At 41.4% G+C, this 12,372-nt stretch overlaps 1 protein-coding gene across 1 annotated transcript in view; it reads right to left on the reverse strand.

The window, feature by feature from the left end:
• The window catches only part of LOC124789687 (protein scarlet-like), a 371,381-nt gene that overhangs the window by 302,283 nt on the left and 56,726 nt on the right, over positions 1-12,372 (reverse strand). The gene's annotated exons all lie outside the window — the stretch shown is intronic.

Below are 12,372 nucleotides of genomic sequence, written 5' to 3' on the forward strand. Positions count from 1 at the left end.
CGACATCGCTTGCACAGACCAGTGTAAAGTTTCATCGCCTGTACTGTGCGAGAACCTTCTCCCGCATGTTATCAGTCGCAGGAGAGGGACGCTGTTTCGTTGTTTGATACACCGCTTTATACACTGCCATACATTTTTTTTTCATCCATGACATCGCTGTCTGTGTCAGATTCTAAACTGACATTAACACATGTGGCCCACTGACTCCCACAGGAAACTAAACATCGCACAGTGTCAGTCACATTATGAGGTAATCGACAGCATACCTGGACTGTTGGTATGGAAAAGACACCGTCGATGTACTGTAATAATAATGATCATAGTTGATAGTGCGATCAATTTTCGCAATTTCTGCGTAATTTCAACACCGATCAATGATGCAGCAGCATGCTCACCAGTTCCTGTATCATCGCTAAACAGCCCTCCACTACGTTGTGAGTACCATTGCGAATGTAAGGAGATGACTGCGCAGTATGTTCATTCATTGTGAATTCTCGAACATATACACCAAAGTATACCAGACAGTGACCTACATATCTCTAGCATTTCTATCATAGTACGTAGCTTGTGTTCTTTCTCTATGTGGATATGAGTTATTCTTAGAATGAAGTTAGATACTGAAAGATCTCCTCGCATTGCCTTTGACCAACGCTCCCAGCAGTTGTCCAGAAGTAGACGGCTGCATTTCACGTTTCGTCTAGGAACAGTGAGAACTGAGGCTGTAATTGCTGTGCCGCACACATCCAAGAACATAAGATTTCTCCAGATGCACTAATGTCAAAGAGGCTGGCACCCCTTATCGGTGTACAGTAAATATGAAAGTGTTGAAATGATTTAACAGACTACTAATAACAAGAAACGGGTGGATTTTATGCATGATGGAGCTGCAGATGGACAGAGTTTGTTGCGTTTTACGTAAATGGTCCAAAAAGCTCTGAGGACTACGGGACTTAACTTATGAGGTCATAAGTCCCCTAGAACTTAGAACTACTTAAACCTAACTAACCTAAGGACAACACACACCCCATGCCCGAGGCAGGATTCGAACCTGCGACCGTAGCGGTCGCGCGGTTCCAGACTGTAGCGACTAGAACCGCTCGGCCACTTCGGCCGGCGTTTTACGTAAATCAGCTGCGCTAAGAATTCTATTGTTCTAGTGTCTGGGGTCATTACCAAGAAGGTATTGGTAAGAGAGAACATAAACACATACACTCCTGAGGCTATAATGTTCTGCACTCAATACACGCTATAATGTTTGGTTTGGTTGTTGCGGTTTCCAACCTATTAGTCGTATTGAATGCAGTGCTGTTACTATCCCAATGTAAGAAATACATTTCCAGCACGTGACAAACATTCTCCTTGCAGGTTTCTCTACGATAAACTGTGGTGATAAACTTTGAAATAAAATACTTCTTCCCTAAAGCATCGATTCCTTGTGACACACTTATGATATAGCTTTCCTGCGGTTTATAGCCCCCACTATGCACATCCGATCACGGTTCAGAGATTATACTATGCTCTCATCAGTCCTATAAAAAATGATCGTTAGTAACGGGTAATGCCTCTTACAAAGAAAGGGACAAACGCATAAAAGCTGTGTTCGATAGCTACGGTCACAGGTTCGAATCCTGCCTCGGGCACGAATGTGTGTGATATCCTTAGGTTAGTTAGGTTTAAGTAGTTCTAAGTCCTCGGGGACTGATGACCTCAGAAGTTAAGTCCCATAGTGCTCAGAGCCATTTGGACCATTGTTTGTGTTTGACACGTGAAATTACACCTCATTCTACCACTATCTCCGTAAACAGGAATTTGTCAAGCAGAGATTGTCGTATCTCACAAACACCTGTCACTAACTTAGAATCACTGTAGTTATGAAACTGAAGACTATTTTATGCCCAACATGCTACAGTGGAATGGAGTACATCGTTTAAATCTTCGTTCGTCTTCAGGAATGTGTCGAAACAGGATGGAAGTCCTCTGATGAGCGAGAGGTTTGCTGTCAACGATCGCAAGTAGACAAAACACGCAGTTGTTTGCGATTCGAACGCACGTCATGTCACACAACAGATGTATCCCGACAGATCAACAGAAAAATATGGTCAAATGACCTGCAGCACCATATCCCTCTCTCTCTCTCTCTCTCTCTCTCTCTCTCTCTCTCTAGAATGCATCATCATCAGTCTACCATTAAATCCTACCTCGTTACATCTGCATCTTACCCTATCACTCCATCCAGTCTCTGTCATCCTTTAACGCGTATTCAAGTAATCTTAGAGGCAGATGGTTCTCTTTTTCCCAGAAAGGCAGCAAAGACAGCAGTCAACTCGCGCGTATCACTATTACCTCAATAGGTATACAGTAGAATGCTGTTTCGACGAAAAATAAAAGATAGTATCATCGGTTCCCGGTGCTTCCATCTCGCCGTTTTCCCGCATTCCTCTTGCAGTCGTATACTCAATGCCATGTACAAAAATTATTCTGCACCAATCAGAAGATACGCAAGTACTCCATCAAATTCCCCGCATTTAAGCGTATTTTCCCTCAATTTATACGTATTTTCTGTCATTTTATCGATTTATTTTGTCGCTTCTATCCATGCGATCATGACATAACCTCTGGGTCAGTGCTCTACAATTGTTTGTAAATGTAGTACAGCTACCAACACCTGGCACAAATGCACTATTTTTTCTGATCGGGAGGCGTAGTATATATAGCACTGTACGTGATTGCATCCAGTCACCTCCAACCGTATATTCTACAGTTGCAACACGTTTGCTCTGTTTTCTGTACGTGTGTGTATGTTCTTGTGTCGCGGATGGCTCCCGTACGATGCATGGCGGAAGATACCTGAAGTACTTATAGCACTCTAAAATGATCCACTGCACACAATTGTTGTAAATACAGCACTTAGATTCATTTATTTATCTGTCGTATTTAATCAACTAATTAGTTAATTTATTTCGTATTTTTTCTGACTAGTTTGAAGAGGTCCGCCACGAATTCCTATCCTGCGTAGAAACTCAGGAATTGTGTAGCTTTTAAGAAACGAAATAAGTGGCAGTTCTAAATTTGTGTGCATAAAACAGCAGAATCTTTATGTTTATAAACTGCAGTCGCCTCCTAGCGTCCCTCTATATGTGTAGACTAGTCTCAGGCACTGCCGTAGGGAGCTTTAACCTGTTTTCACTATAACAGATACCCAAGAGGAAGGTTTTTTTTATATAATTTGCAGACATTTCGTAGAAATTCTCAGAATTACGATGTATTAAAGTTAAGTTGTTGAAACGATGTCACTGCCACCTACCGAACAGCAGGTATAACTCGAAAGAGCAGCAATGCCTTGAGCTAGCAGTAAGCGTGAGTGTCCGCTGCTCGTGGTCGTGCGGTAGCGTTCTCGCTTCCCACGCCCGGGTTCCTGGGTTCGATTCCCGGCGGGCTCAGGGATTTTCTCTGCCTCGTGATGACTGGGTGTTGTATGTTGTCCTTAGGTTAGTTAGGTTTAAGTAGTTCTAAGTTCTAGGGGACTGATGACCATAGATGTTAAGTCCCATAGTGCTCAGAGCCATTTGAACCAGTAAGCGTGAGCAAACTCGCATCTAGTTTGACAGTGCAGTAACAGAGCGGTTGGCTAGCAATAGAAAGGGTTCGACACCGAGATGCATCGTTTCTTCTGTGATACGGCGGACGACTGCTGGCTCCTCACACGGCGCATGTTTGCAGTGTTGCTGCGGCGGACGCCTTAGTCCGTAGAGCCCACCGACTTATCCATCCCGACGGCACCTACAACCCTACAGCACGTCATAACGCCACGGTGTGCGTTAAGGGTACGACATTGTCATACTTTTTTAGTAAGAGCGTTGCAGCATTGTTAGATTTTTGGTACCATTTAACGAGCAACTACACGATTTTACAGCGCAAAACGTCGTGTGGTTCGCTCTTTGCGAATTACTTGGGGTCGTTGTTTACGCGCCCTCCAGACCACTGGGGTGTACCGGGTGTGAGAAGAGATTGAGATATAGCACATGCTGAGCTGATGAGAGACAGTAATTATAGGGTGTTTCACCCTCGCTGAACGAGAAGACAACCTAGACATCCCGCTGTCTGGCTGCTGTGAACATCCCCGGAAGAAGATTTAAGAAATGAAAGCAATATATAATAAAGGTATTGTTCCCATTTCTTTATCCTTTCCTTTTTTTAACAAAGCATTCAGAGGTGTATTTACTTTTTGTTCGTGGGTGGAGCCTGAAGTGGTGGCAAACAACTGTCATCATTAGCTTTTAGGGTGAAAGTGGCGGTGGCACAAGCTTTGTTTCTGTTCTTAATTTGGATAGGTTTTTGCGGTCCAACGCTTGAAGTGGTAGAGGTCTAAGGAAGAAAAAGTCGGTGGAACATGTCAGAGAAAGTTAAATGTCCAGAGTTTGAGATTAGACAAAAAAAAAAAAAAAGTTGCAGGATCTAGTCCCGGATGAGTCAATTTCTTTCAGTCTGCCTTTTAACCTAGCATACATCTCTCAGTGACTTGGAGATTCGCCAGAAACGAAGCGTGTCGTTACACTGCAGCTCCACTTTTCGCACTTTTATAACTGGTTAGGGACATAAAGACGCCCAAGTGATATCCAGTTGATTACAATGATTTCAGAACTGCCTAGGAAAAAAATGCGACTCCAAAACCTGTGATTTTTAATTGTATATCCATAGAGTAAACCGCAGCAAGAGATACAGCTTTCCTTCATTGATGTAAAGAAAGTCTTAAAGCAGCGCAGAAAACCACTTAACTTCAGCTTATCGCTTTCCTTGAGTCAAACGTAGACGCAAACATGATTCTGTGCGTGGTGGGGCGAAGGTTGTTAGTCGTTTGGATACATTCAAGTTGTACAGAAGACTGGTAAACGAGTTTCCACTGGCGAGAAAGAGATTTAAGCCTTTTCAGCATTAAAATTTAAAAGTTTCTTGTGGATGTATGCTTAAGATTTCGTAACACTTCCACAGATGTTTAAGACATGCATTTTGAAATATGAGCTCTGTTTCAGACTGCATGTTTGCCTTCCGCCAGATTACCAGTCGCATTTCGTGCTCTGAACTTAATGGAAATTCTTCGAACAGCGGGCATTGTGTTACCAGTACTCAGCTTTGTATCGCAATCAATATCACCAATAACGGAAAGATAACCATCTCATTATCAGGCTGTGATGTGAGATTTACAATTTGAGGGATAATCAAATATTTTTAAACAATAGTTTACCGATACTCGTTTGAGAATAACAGCAAAGTGAAAAAAACCTGTGAATCTAAAATTGTGGTGTCTTATTTTTTATGATTATGGCTCAACTTTTAGTTTTCAGCTTTGCTCGAATCAAACATAGATGTGGATACGATTCTTTTCTTGGGACGGTGAAGAAGCCAGCCGTAAAGAGTCCACAGTGCAACACAGTGCGTACTAAACGTCACAATATGAATGTTAAACCTACAGATTAACCGTGTTTCTTATTTTTTTCGTTCATTTGTGCCACGTTAGCCAGCCTCCAATACACATTGAATCACTGACACAAGCATACACCAATGATTCGAATATAGTATTTCCAATGGTTACAAAGGTATTAGTTACATTACGATGTATTTCCATCATTTCCATGAAATGTCACTACAGACGCCAGTTTAGTGCGGAACACAAAACACTGATGCTTCCAGACAACTTTCCAAGCGTGCACTGCATGCAATGCGTAAGGTGTACGACAGTGATGATTTTCATTTACTTAAAGTTGTTCTCTGAATTTTATTCGTGGCCAAAAAAAATACGTCCCGGCGCACAGCACGTCTGGCCGTAGACACTTAATGCTACCCGTGCGTAGCCGGGCCGGGTCGCTAGTCTACGTATGTAATTTCAACTACTTAAACCAGCTCGCCACAATCCCAGCTTGGTGTAAAATGTAATATACGTGTTCACACCAAACGTCTGAAGGTAAGTGTTCACTGTCTGGAAAACTAATGGATAAATAAATGTTCCTAAGAAATATTATAAAGCTACTGGTTGCGTCAGTCATAGACATCATCCGCTACGGTATTTTAACCACTGTTACAGTTTCGGGGACCATAATGGATAATAGTTTGGCTTCTGTGCGCGACCACATCTTGAAGTTTTATGGGGGAAATCGTAGTCCATAGTACTTTTCAGTTCAAAAAACTTCACCGACAGCCGTATACTTCAGGTTATTTCGTTTTAGTTCGAAGGCAACCAGTTTCGGCAACTCATTTTGCTATCTTCAGGCCCCATAGTAGGCTGTATTTTATTAATTGTGCTATCTATTGATTTCGATATTTATGTCATTATCAGCACATGTTCATCCACATGTGCTCATAATGGCAAATGTCAACTTCGGTCTAAAGCACAATTAATAAATGGACCATGTTTTTCTTCACAGAACGGATAAGACGCAGAGAGGAGGGCGGAATCGTGTTACAATTGTTTCAGAAGGATGACACAGAAATCCAGTTAACTTATTCACCCTAGAAAGTTTTCTATAACGAACCCTAGCTAACGCATCTGATGCCGCATGGAGAACCAGTTCAGGAGTTCACAAACTAAATCCTCGGAGAATACAGGATTTGGACAACTTGTTTATTCACATTTCATCCCATGAACTTCGGACTGCTTAAAAATATTTTAGAAATTCACGCTGTCTTGTTAAATGAGTTATTTGAATGGGAGGTGTGCTAACAGACCATTAAGAACGTCGCTTGGTGATCAGCGAGTATTTGCGAAGGGCATTAACACTCGTCGGGCTACGCGTCCCGTTCGCTGACTCACTCTGTTTATGAAACGGCCTTTGTCACGTGATGCCTCTAAACCACCGCGCGAGTTGGAGGAACCAGTTGCTGCGATACGGCGGGCACTGCCGCGCAGACGAAATGTCTTAGCCTTGGTAATAACCGGTAATCCTCCGGCTACTACCTTTTCTGGCGCGTCAAAGTGCCGGAATTTTCCATGTCTGCTGAAGGGAGCTGTGCCGTGCTGTACTGCCTCTGTCTATATCTACAGCTATACTTCGAAGAACACTTTTTAGCCTTATTCGCATTACCTTATAGTATCGAGCGAGATAAGATTATTACTTAAATGCATCTGCACGCGGTAATTAGCCTATTCTTCACTGCACTATGTGCGCTGTGTAGTATGTTGCTAGATTTCTCAGAGCTGATTCTTGAAAATTTGTTAACTGGCTTTTGAGGTATAGTTTGCGCCCATCTTAGAGCGGCTACCAGTTCACTTGTTCCAGCATCTCAGTGACGATCTCCCATGCGTCAAATAAACCTGTAACTAGTCGTAATGCCCTTCTTCTATTCGCTGATCTACTTGGCATGGGTCGCTCACGACTGAGGACTATTCTTGGATCGCAAGATTGCTTTGTAACCAGTCTCCTTTTCCTACTATTCTACCAATGAACCGAAATATCCCACATGCTTTACCTACGGCAGATCTTATGTGAACATTCTGTTTCAGTGACTCTCCCTAAAACTATCGACCAAAACTTCTCAGAAGCCATTACCAAACAAACTAATTCCTAACTTACACTCATGTACTGTGCATAACTCTCACTATACTGAATTATACAAAGACTTAATATGATACGTTCAACACTGTCTCCAAATTGAGGCTTAATGTTTCTGTAAAAATGCAGTGTTGCCCAGAGTGAAACCTAACTTTTGAAATAAATCTGTAACTGAACTTATAATGAAATTCCTGGCCCTAAACTGTATTTTCGCTTACGTCGTGTCTTGAGAAACATCTATGCAAATTTCTCGAAAGCAGCGCACAGCATACAAGAGCAAAGCAACATTAAAAAAAAAATACGATTGGAAATTCTGTTCCACGAAGTGCAGTGTGCTTACGTCATAATGAACGTAGTGAAGGGTGGGAATTTTAGCTGGCAAGAAATGACATCTGACTAAATTCAAATGCAACTCTATATTCAAAAGCAATGCTTTAAAAATCAACTGAATGTTCACAATACTATTTACATGACACGACTTTACGAAAGACTAATTTTCCTATCAAAGCAATCCATATAAATCCTCCCACCTGAACTTCGTTGCGACAATCTCAATAACACAAAACAATGCTACGTGTTTGTGTGCTTACCTCCAACTCTAAACATTCCATAAAACCTCAAAAATTACTTCCTTAGCTTCTCTCTCCATAATTGCATCAAAAATACTCCTACTCCAATTCCATCAATTTAATATCACATTTATAATTAATATTTCCTGACCATTCTCCAAAATATGTCTGCTGCTCATTACTGCTCAATGAGAACGAAAGTAACTTTGCTAGAGCTCTGAGGAAGCAGCACAAAGATATTGGACCTGTAGTCAAAGCTTAATCAGATACATCGATTTTTCTCTGTATCAACTTTGCATGCCAATATTTACAAGAGAAAAGAATTTACAGTGTGACCAAACTAATCTGCATACCTCACAGTATGAGTTGGCTCATTTCGTTTTTAACTTATTGACATTGGTGGATGGTGTTCAAAACTTTTCGTTTCTAAACTTTTAAAGCAAGTTGTCTATCTTTGATGACTATGAAATCTTATTAGCATCTGACAGAATATTTATGCAGCCATTTTTTTCAGGCAGTACTGAATCAGAAAACAGTATCCGTTTCGTAAGTGTTGGAGGTAGCCTAAATTCTGACCTTCAGCCGATCAGGTGCACTGGACCTGATTACTGTCGTAGCCAAATACCAATAGTACTTAGGATTGATCAGTTGTGACTACAACACCCATCTATAAATGCGGAAAATTCCTCTTAGTTACCAATTTCTATACATTTGTTCTATTTTACGCGATTTTCATAGACCTGTCTCGCCCACCCAGACTCATATTCAGCACTCCCACTCAGCATCTGGGTATCAGTAAGCTGGTGGATGGTGTGAATGGAGTTTAAACATTGTATGCGGCCTCACGTGAATAAGTGAAGATTGTGTTCCTTGTGCGTCATAAACAATCCTTCACTTAGAAATCAGTGTAGGGTAGTACATTTCTTTTCTTTGGGTACATTTATGTTGGGATTAAACCAGATGATTTTTTTCCACGTTTTGTACTAAATGGAGTAATTAATTAGATTAGATTAGATTAGGTTACATTAAATATATCATGAATACGACACTTCGTAATGACGTGGAACGTGTCAGGTTAATAAAAGGTGTCTATACAAGATATTACATTACACAAAATATTACATGGCACTGAATATTTTTAATTTTTATTTATTTTTTTTTGTGGGGATTGGGGAAATTACCCACTTACTATATCCAAAAATTCATCTAATGAGTAGAAGGAGTTGCCATTAAGAAATTCTTTTAATTTCCTTTTAAATGCTATATGGCTATCTGTCAGACATTTGATGCTATTAAGTAAGTGACCAAAGACTTTTGTGGCAGCATAATTTACCCCATTCTGAGCCAAAGTTAGATTTAACCTTGAGTAGTGAAGATCATCCTTTCTCGTAGCGTTGTAGCCATGTACACTGCTATTACTTTTGAATTCGTTCCGATTGTTAATAACAAATTTCATAAGTGAATATATACATTGTGAGGCTACAGTGAAGATCTCTAGCTCTTTAAACAAGTGTCTGCAGAATGATCTTGAATGAGCTAATGAATCTGTCGATGATTTATCGTATCCTAGTGACCCCAAATTCTCTCTGCCAAATTCATGTCATTTGAGACACCCAAAGTACAAATACCGACTACAGATTTAGAAGTGTCTTCAGTTGAGGAAAGAGAAGTAATTTGAAAGAAAAGTTGATAAAGAAACAAACGAATTTCACTGCTCATGACGTCAGCTCTCTTCACCCCCAAATGTCTATCGTCTCTTCACAACGTATTCATCCTAGTTATCCATTGTGCATAAATTATTTACAGAGCCAGTCAACACGGCAAGAACGAATGTCATTGGTGCCAGTCTTCAATATTTCATTACTAGTTACCGCATACTCTGGAAAAACTCTAAGGTTTCTATTAACCTAGTCGACCCGGTCTTTACTATCCGAAATAAATATCAAGGAACCCAAAACACTAACCTGGAGCCTTCCTCATGGTAATTCTATGTCTATCGATGAACGAGCTGCGTTCACCCTACCTATAAATAATAAATCACTAACCTCCTTTCGTAGCCCATATTATGGTACTATGGTTAATAGGCTTTGGTGTGGTATTGAGTCAAATTCTTTTCGGAAGCGAGGAAATACGGTATATACGAATACATGATTGCCTCAATACATGGTTTTCAGGATGTAAAATGAGAACAGCAAAATCTTAGAGCTACGGTAAATTTGAAGTTCAAGCAGCACTGACGCAGATAACTAACTAAATTGTTTAGGCATCGTGTAGAAAACGGCATCTTTAAACTTTTTGGATACCCAGAGAGCTTTTTCACTTGCCATAAGGAAAGTCTTGCACGCAACCTGCTCAAAGCCATCCAGACATTACTACGTTATGCAAAACTAACCACTACATATCACGGGAGTCAGACCCGGCAATGTACGAGGGTGTTTTGAAAAGTTCTCGGAGTCACTACGAGAGGTCAGCGCTAGCGCAACGAGTTGTTGACAAGATATTCATTGGACTGTTGCCTGTAAACACGTGCCACGTCAGTGCTCTTGGAAGAGAGCTGTGGCGCTCACGTGGCTCTGTTATTGTTGCCGAGTGATTTGCGAAGATGGGGGGAAAAAAATCGAGATTCGAGCAGTGATTGAGTACATTTTAAAGAAAGGTATGAAAGCAAAGGACATGCATGCCGATTTCCAGAATACACTGGGGGACTCCGTTTCTTCATATTCAACTGTTGGCAAGTGAACAAACGAATTTAAATTTATTCGGGAGAGCTTAGATGATGATCCGCGCAGTAATCGGCCAAGATGTTTCACTACTCCAGAAATAATTGAAAAAGTGCACAAAATAGTCATTTAAAGTGCGTGAAATTGCTCACGATTGCCAGAGCGTATATCGCATTTCAACTGAAGTATTAGAAATGAAAAAAATATCTGCAAGATGGGTGCCGCGTCTCTTGATGTGCGCCCGCACACATGTGCCGTCGCCATGACAAAATTACACGAACTAAGGTCTGAATTGTTGCCACACCCACCTTATTCACCTGATATAGCTCCGTCAGACTTCCGTCTCTTCCCAAAACTGAATTTTTTTCCTGATGGACGAAGATTCACTTCAAATGAAGAATCAATAGCCAGAATTGACAACTACTTTGCAGGCCTGGAGGAAACTCATTTTCGAGATGGGGTCAAGGCACTGGAACAACATTAGACCAAGTGCATTAATCTACAAGGAGACTACATTGAAAAATAAAAAATAGTTCAGTGATGTATGTACATTTTTCCTATTCCGTTCCGAGAACTTTTCAAACGACCCCAAAGGATGTTGTCGGTAAAGACGCAGTAAGAGCAGAGTGGGTCGGTGAGGAGAGCTCACTGACTTAGACTGTGGACAAGTCGCTGGATGTCACCCGAGTAAAGAGAGCAGCAGGTAAATTTTACTCTTCCTAAAGCTGTTTCAAGTCGACTGTTGCTGATGTGATTGTGAAGTGGAAAGGCAGAGGAACAACCACAATTAAACAAAAAACAGGGAGACCTATTGTACTGGCGCACAAAGGCCGTCGTACATTTCGTAGGATATTTACAAAAATTCACACGAAACTATGGAAGTAATCAATTCTGAGTTCCAAAGTGCTACCAGCAGTCCACCTTACACAATGTCCGTACGGCGGAGCTGAAAGTAATGGGTTCAGTGGTCGAGCACCTCCTCATGTCAACGTTAACCGACGCTTGAGTGACGTAAAGAGCAACGCCAGTGGACAGTGGATGACTGGAAACGAGCTATTTGGAGTGATGAATCACACCACGCCCCGTGACAATCCGATGGAAAGATTTAGGATGGGCGAATGCCTGGAGAACGTTACCTGTAGTGCCAACAGTGAGTCGCGGTGTTGGTGCTACATTATGGCTGGGTGTCTGTGGTTATGATGTGGTGCCCTTATTTCGTTTAGTAAGACGAAGAATGCTGACGGACATGAATATATTTTATAGTACTGTAGACTGTGTACAGTATAGGAACAGTTCGGAGATGTTGAATTTGTGAACACCCCGCCATAAAGCAGCAGCTCTGAGGTGACTGTGAGCCTTGCTCGTAGTCTCGACCTGAATATCTTTAAGAAGAGTTAGGGCGTCGATTTCCTTCCCAATCCCAGCGTCAGACATCGCCGGCTCTTCCCCCTCATCTACACATTTACATCTACGTGATTACTCTGCTATTCGCAATAAAGTGCCTGGCAGAGGGTTCAATGAACCACCTTCAAGCTGTCT

This window comes from Schistocerca piceifrons, chromosome 3 (genome assembly GCF_021461385.2).
Source record: "Schistocerca piceifrons isolate TAMUIC-IGC-003096 chromosome 3, iqSchPice1.1, whole genome shotgun sequence".
Classification (NCBI taxonomy): Eukaryota; Metazoa; Arthropoda; class Insecta; order Orthoptera; family Acrididae; genus Schistocerca; species Schistocerca piceifrons.